Raw genomic sequence first — 8630 nt, 5'->3', positions numbered from 1 at the left:
CTGTGAAATTAGGGAATTTAACAAGATTTCCAGATTTAGCAGACATTTCTAGTAGCCTTCACAATATCCACACTTACCCCATCCTCACCTTTTTAAAAATTAATAGACTTGATTTTTTTAGAGCAATTTAAAGTTTACAGAAAACTTAGGCAGAAAATACTGAAGTTCTCATATACTCCTTCTCCCTCCTAAGGTTCCCTTTATTATTAACATCTTGCACAGATGTGTTATATTTGGTACAATTGATGAACCAGTATTCATACATAATTATTAACTAAAGTCCATAGTTTACATTAGAGTTCACTCTTTGTGTCGTACAGGTTTTTTTTTTTTTTTTGGTTTTGCCAAATGCATAATTTAATGTATCCACAATTACAGTATTATACAGAAGAGTTTCATTGCCCTAAAAGCCTGTGTTCCACGTAGTCATTCCTCCCTCCCTAAATCCATAACAACCACTAATCCTTTTATATAGTTTTGATCTTCCAAAAGTGTCATGTACTTGAAATCATACAGTATGTAGCCTCTTCAAACTGGCTTCTTTCACTTAAGAATTTGTATTTAAGATGCCTCCATGTCATTTCATGGCTTGATAGCTCATTTCTTTTAATCGTTGAGTAATATTCAATTGTATGGATATACCATTTCATTTATTCATTCACCTGTTGAAGGACATCTGGGTTGCTTCCAAATTTGGACAATTATGAGTAAAGCTGCAATAAACATTCATGTTTTAGCTTTTATGTGATGTAAGTTTTCAACTTAATCAAGTAAATACCCAGGAGTACAATTACTTGATCATTTAGTAAGACTATGTTTAACTTTATAAGGAACTTCCAAACTGTCTTCTAAAGTAGCTGTATTATTTTGGATTCATACCAGCAATAAATGAGAGTTCCTGTAGTTCCACAACCTTGTCAGCATTTGGTGGTGTCAGTGTTTTGAATTTTAGCCATTCTAATAGGGGTGTGTAATGGAATCTCATTGTTATTTTAATTTGAACTTCTCTAATAACAAAAGATATTGGCATATTTTCATATGCTTATTTACCAGGTATTTATCTTCTTTGGTGATTCATCTGTTCAGATCTGTGTCCACTTTTTAATTATGTTGTTCTTTATCTTAATGTTGAATTTTAAGTTATCTGTGTATTTGGATCTGAGTCCTTCATTAGATATATGATAAAGATATAAGCTAAAAATAGATATTTTTTCCTAGTCTGTGTCTTGACTCTTTGTTCTCTTAACAGTGTCTTTCACAGAGAAGTTTTTTGTTTGTTCATTTTTTTTTTTAATTTTAATGAAGTCCAAGATACCATTTTTTCCATAGGTCTTGCCTTTGCTTTCTATCTAAAAACTCATTGCCAAATCGAAAGTCACCTAGATTTTTTTTCCTATATTGTCTTCTAGAAGTTTTATAATCTTGCATTTTACATTTAAGGCTATGATCCATTCTGTATTAATTTTTATGAAAGGTCTAATGTCAGTATCTAGATGCATTTTTTTCATGTGCATGTTGAGTTTTCTCAGTACCATTTGTTGAAAGGACTACCCTTTTTCTATTGAGCTGTCTTTGTTCTTTTGTCAAAGGTAAGTTAACTGTATTTACATGAAACTATTTTGAAACTCTATATTCCAATCCATAGAATTATTTATCTCTTCTATCAATAACACCACAGTGGCATGATAACTATAATTATATTAATGAGACTGGGAGGCATTAAAATAAGACGGGAAGTCTAGGGCACCTGGGTGGCTCAGTTGGTTAAGCAGCTGCCTTCGGCTCTGGTCATGATCTCCGGGTCCTGGGATCGAGCCCCGCATCGAGCTTTCTGTTCGGCAGGGAGTCTGCTTTCCTCTCTCTCTCTCTCTTTCAAATAAATTAAAATCTTTAAAAAAAAAAAAAAAGACTGGAAGTCTGGGATGAGGAGTTAAGATGGCTGATTAGTAGGAGGCCCTTATGCTTGCCGTGTCCCTTGAACACAGCTAGATAATTATCAAATCATTCTGAACACCAGGAAATCGATCTGAGGACTGAGAGAATAAACTGCACAACTAAAGGGAGAAAAGAGGCCATATCATGGAAGGTAGGAGGTGCAGTGATATGATTTGGGGGAGAAAAGAATCACAGGTGCTACAGAGGAGAGGGAACCCTGATCACTGAGAGAGGAGAGAGAGAGATAAAGCAGCACACAGGAGATTGCACAAGAAAAACACTTTCCCATAACCATTGACTGGGAAAACAAGAGTAGCTGATTATCACAAGTTTTTACAAGCAGCAGAGCTGAAAATCTGAAGTTTTAGAAGTCCGTGCCATAAACACAGACCGACTTCAGCAAGCAGGACAGTGCACACGGTGGAAGCCTAGAGTCACTTACACCAAGCCCAGCCACTCTGTGCTCTTCAGGTTCCTTTTTGAATAAGGCAAGCACAATTGAGATCTAGACAGTAGAAGGCCCCTCTCCCAGAAGACCAGCAAAGCCACTCATCCACCCACCAAGTCTACTGATCATGGACTGATGCAAAGCTTCAGCTCTAGTGGAAATAGGACCAGGCACAGTTTCCTAGCACACAAATGACAGAAACCTAGACAAAATGCCAAGATGGAGGAATTTATCCCAAAAGAGAGAACAAGAAGAGGTCGCAGCCAGGGAGCTAATCAAAATAGATATAAATAATATTCCTGAACTAGAATTTTTATTTTTTTCTGAACCAGAATTTAAAACAACAATCATAAGGATATTAGCTGGGATTGAGAAAAGCATAGAAGAAACCAGGAAGACCTTTACCACAGAGATAAAAGACCTAAAAACTAGTCCTGCCAAAATAAAATGGTATAACAGATGCTAAGCCAAATGGATATAATGACCACAAAGATGGAAGAAGCAGGAAATGAATAAGTGATATAGAAGATAAAATTATGGAAAATAATGACACTAAAAAAAAAAGAAGAAAAGAAAAATATTGGATCATGAATGTAGACTTAAGGAACTCAGTGATCCTATAAAGCATAATAACATTCATATCATAGGAGTCCCAGAAGAAGAGCAGGGAAAAAGGGGACAGAAGTTTCATTTGAACAAATCATGGCTGAGAACTTTCCTAACCTAAGGAAGGAAACATGCATTCAAGTCCAAGAAGCACAGAGAACTCCCCACAAAATCAACAGACCAATATCCTTGATAAACATGGATGCAAAAATTATCAACAAGATATTAACAAATTGAATGCAACAGTAAATTAAAAGAATTATTCACCACAATCAAGTGTGATTTATTCCTGGGTTACAGGGGTGGTTCAGTATTCACAAATCAATCAACATGATATACCACATTAATAAAAAAAAAGATAAAAACCATATGATCCTGTCACTAGATAGAAAAAAGCATTTGACAAAATACAGCATCCATTCTTGATAAAAATGCTCAACAAAGTAGAGATAGAGAGAACATACCTCAACATCATTAAGACCATATATGAAAGACCCACAGCTAATATCCTCAATAGGGAAAAACTGAGAGCTTTTCCTCTATGGTCAGGAACAAGACAGGGATGTCCACTCTCACCATTATTTAACATAGTACTGGAAGTCCTAGCCTCAACAATCAGACAACAAAAAGAAATAAAAGGCATCCAAATCAGCAACAAAAAATTAAAACTTTCACTCTACACAGATGACATGATACTCTATGTAGAAAACCCAAAAGACTCCACCAAAAAATTCCTAGAACTGGTACACGAATTCTGCAAAGTCACAAGATACCAAATCAACGTACAGAAATCTGTTGCATTTCTATACACCAATAATGAAGCAGCAGAAAGAAATCAAGGACTCGATCCCATTTACAATTGCACCAAAAACTATAAGAGACCTAGGAATAAACCTAACCAAAGAGTTAAAAGATCTATACTCTGAACACTATAGAACACTTGTTTTTTTAAAAAGATTTTATTTATTTATTTGACAGAGAGACAGAGAGAGCAGGAACACAAGCAGGGGGAGTGGGAAAGGGAGAAGCAGGCTTCCCGCTGAGCGGGGAGCACGACACGGGGCTCAATCCCAGGAGCCTGGGATCATGACCTGAGCCAAAGGCAGACACTTAACTGCTGAGCCACCCAGGCAACCCTATAGAACACTTATGAAACAAATTGAAGAAGACACAAATAAATGGAAAAACATCCCATGCTCATGGATTGGAAGAACAAATATTGTTAATATGTCTATACTACCCAAAGCAATCTACACTTTTAATGCAGTACCTATCAAAGTACCACCAGCATTTTCCACAGAGCTAGAACAAACAATCCTAAAATTTATATGGAACCACAAAATACCCCAAATAGCTAGAGCAATCCTGAAAAAGAAAAACAAAGCTTGAGGCATCACAATGTCAGACTTTAAACTACATTACAAAGCTGTAGTCATCCAGACTGTATGGTACTTGCACAAAAACAGACACCTAGATCAATGGAACAGAATAGAAAACCCAGAATTGAACACACAACTATATGGTCAGCTAATCTTCAACAAAGCAGAAAAGACTATCCAATGGAAAAAAGACAGTTTTTCAACAAATGGTGTTAGGGATATGGGACAGCAACACGCAGAAGAATGAAACTGGACCACTTTCTTACACCATACACAAAAATGAATTCAAAATGGATTAAAGACCTAAAAGTAAGACAGAAAGCCATCAAAATCCTAGAGGAGAACACAGGCAGCAACCTCTTTGACCTGGACCATAGCAAACTCTTACTAGACATGTATCTGGAGGCAAGGGAAACAGAAGCAAAAATAAACTATTGGACTTCATCAAGATAAAAACTTCTGCACAGCAAAGGAAACAATCAACAAAACTCAAAGGCAGCCTACAAAATGGGGAAGATGTTTGCACATGACATATCTAATAAAGGGTTAGTGTCCAAAATCTATAAAGAACTTACTAAACTCAACACCCAAAAGACAAATAATCCAGTTAAGAAATGAGCAGAAGACATGAACAGATGTTTTTCTGAAGAAGACATACAAATGGCCAACAGACACATGAAAAAATGTGCCACAAAATTTGGCATCAGAGAAATACAAATCAAAACCACAATGAGATACTCCCCCACCTCTCAGAATGGCTAAAATTAACAACACAGGAAATGACAGATTTTGGCAAGGATGTGGAAAAAGGAGAACCCTCTTACACTGTTGGTGGGAATTTAAACTGGTACAGTCACTATGGAAAAGAGCATGGAGGTTCTTCAAAAAGTTAAAAATAAAACTACCTTATGACCCAGCAATTGCACTATTAGGTATTTACCAAAAGATTCAAAAATACTGATTCAAAGGGACACATGCACCCTGATGTTTACAGCAGCATTATCAACAATAGTCAAATAATAGAAAGAGTTCAAATGTCCACTGACTGATGAATGGATAAAGAAGATGTGGTATATATATTGGAATATTATTCAGCCATCAAAAAGAATGAAATCTTGCCATTTGCAATGATGTGGATGGTGCTATGGTGTATTATGATAAGTGAAATAAGTTAGAGAAAGGCAAATACCATAAGATTTCACTCATAGGTGAAATTTAAGAAACAAAACAGATGAACATAGGGGAAGGGAAAAAAAGAGAGGGAAGCAAACCATAAGAGACTCTTAACTATAGAGAACAAACTAAGGGTTGCTGTAGGGTAGGTAGGCAGGGGATGGGCTAAATGGGCGTTGGGTATTAAGGAGGGCACTTGTAATGAGCACTGAGTGTTATATGTAAGTGATGAATCACTGAATTCTACTCCTGAAAACAATATTACATTGTATGTTATCTAGCTAAAATTTAAATAAAAATTTGACATGGGGGGAGTGGTATGTGTTGTGGTGAGTGCTGGGTGTTCTGTAAGACTGAGGAATCACAGACCTGTACCCCTGAAACAAATAATACATTACATGTTAATTTAAAAAAATTTTTAAAGTAAAAATAAATAAATATTTGAAAAAAAACTGGAAGTCTCTTAGTGTAAGTTCTCCAACTGTGCTTTTCTTTTAATATTTTACTGGCTATTTGTGGTATTTTGCCTTTTCATATAAACTTTAAAATCAGTTTATCATTATCCAAAATGTTTCTCTTGGGGATTTTGATTGATTGATATATATTGAGGCTTCTTGGAATGTGTGCTATTTAGCATTGTGTTGTTTCATCTCCATGTATTTTGGAATTTTCCAGCTACCTTTTTGTTACTGATTTATAATAAGATAATCTCACTCCATTGTGGTCTGAGAGCATACTTTGTATGTCTCTTTTAGATTTGTTTAAGTGCATTTTATTTTTTTTAAAGATCTTATAATTTAATAGAAAATATACTTTTAGGAGTTTTTATCTCAGAATATGGGACATTTTGGTGAATTTTTCGTTTGAACTAAGAAGAATATATTTTCTGCTCATGTTGGATGAAGTATTCTATAAATGTTAATTAGACCAAGTTGATTGCTATTGTGGTTCAAGTCAACTATGTCCTCACTGATTTTATGCTAACTGGGTATTTCAGTTACTGATTTCAGAAGGGTGTTGATGTCTCCAGCTATAATGGTGTATTTGCCTTTTCCTTCTTTCAATTCTATCAACTGTTGTGTTAGGTAATTTGACGCTCTACTTTTAGGAGAAGACACCTTAAAGATGGTTTTGTCTTCTTGGAGAATTATCCACCTTGTTATGTAATGTGCCTCTAAGATTCTGATAATCTGTATCTTCTTTTGATATCACTTTCCTTTGATCCAAATAACTTTTTCTAGCAGTTAGCATTTCTTAAAATATAGATTTGATTTCAATAAATTAGCATAGTTTCCTTTATCTAAGTGTCTATTTTAACTTCATTCTTAAAGAATAATTTTGCTGGTCTTGAAGTTCTTGGTTGGTAGTTTTTGTTTGCTTATTTTCCTTTCATCACTTTAAAGATATTATTCCACTGTCTTCTTATTTCCATAGTTTCTGATGATAAGTAAGCTTTAAATTGTTTTATTGTTCCTCTGTAATATATCATGTTTCTCTTTCTATTTTCACCATTTATTCTCTTGCTTCTAAAGGTTAGCCTATTCTGTGCCTAAGTATGGTTGTTGTTGTATTCATTAAGCATAAGTTTCATTAAGTTTCTTTATTCTGTTAATCTATTTCTTTCATCCCATTTAAATTGGATTTGGGGCTATTATTTCTTCACTGGTTTTCTTCTGTCTTATTTTCTTCTAGGATTCTAATTCTAAGCATTCAATATATTTATATCAAATATAGATCTGTACTTTAAAAAATTTTTTTCTATTCTTCAACTTGGTTAATTTTTATAGATCTATGCTTAAGCCCTTGTTATCTCTCTATCCTGTTGTTAATTGCACCCAGAGGTTTTTTTTGTATATTACATTTTTTTTAGTTATGGAATTGCCATTTTGCTCTTTTTAAAAATCACATTTCTATTTTCTGCTGAAGTTTTCTATTTTCACATTCATTAATACATATTTTATCTTAAATAATTGAGAAATATTATAAATTAATATCCTCTATAGATCTTTGTTAATTCCCATATATGGGGCATCTATGGTTGTTCTAAATTGATTGTCTTTTTGCTTGAGAATGAGTTCCATATTCCTGGTTGTTTCAATGTCAGATAATTTTTATTGTAATGTGGACATTACATGAATATTAAATTGTGAGATTCTGGATTCTGTGATTTTTTTTTATGATTTATGTATCATTTTTTATAGAAGGAAATTGCTTCAGGTGAATATAGACTGAAAACACTTTCTTGGTTGGCAACTCAAGCCTCAGTAGAGAACTCTGTCTTTAACTGAGCTGCCTTAAGATTTTACAGGGGTCAGCCAAATATGTGGACCAAAGAGAATCTGAAGATTTTCTCTATTGTTCTTTCCCTTGAAAGATTTCACCATCTTCTGTATCTACAACTTTGTCCTCTTTCCCTAGGTCAGGAAGACTGCAATTTTTCCGTTGCCATTACATGCATGATGACTGCTTCTGTTATCAACTCAGAAGCAGCAAAAATTGGAAATTATCTAAATCCCTCCTTTGAGAGTAGACTCATCACCGGAGTCTGCCTGCTTCACTTTACTCTTCAGTACCTTTACATAGATCTCTCCTGTACAGATATTTAGCTATTTCAGTAGAAATGTTGGTCTAGTAGTATCTTACTTACTCATCTGTTACCAGGAACATTTCCAATAGACTTAAAACATAGACACACACACGCGTGCTCGTGCGCGTGCGCACACACACACAGTCAGTTCCATTATAATGTTTATTTTGAAAACACCTTTTTCTTCCAGTGCAAGTGATATATTAGGAAATAATTCTAACATAGTGATTCTTGTGTTTTCTTACGCACCATTTCATCAGAATAAACAGGGCATGAATGCAGAAAAATGCACCTAGTTGCACTGGGCTGATACAGAAAACACAAAAGGCAGGCACAGGCACACAGACCTCCAAACTCTGCTAAGTACCTCAGTTTGCTACATGTATTATGAGACACTTACTCACATCTTGGGATACAATTTATCCATCTCATTTCAGATACCCTTTTTCCCACCACTTCATAATTGCTGAAAGCTGCAATACTTCTTTTTTTTTTTTTTTTT

This window comes from Leptonychotes weddellii, chromosome 14 (assembly GCF_054177405.1).
Source record: "Leptonychotes weddellii isolate Sample4059 chromosome 14, ASM5417740v2, whole genome shotgun sequence".
NCBI classification, from domain to species: domain Eukaryota; kingdom Metazoa; phylum Chordata; class Mammalia; order Carnivora; family Phocidae; genus Leptonychotes; species Leptonychotes weddellii.
This window is presented reverse-complemented; position numbering follows the sequence as displayed.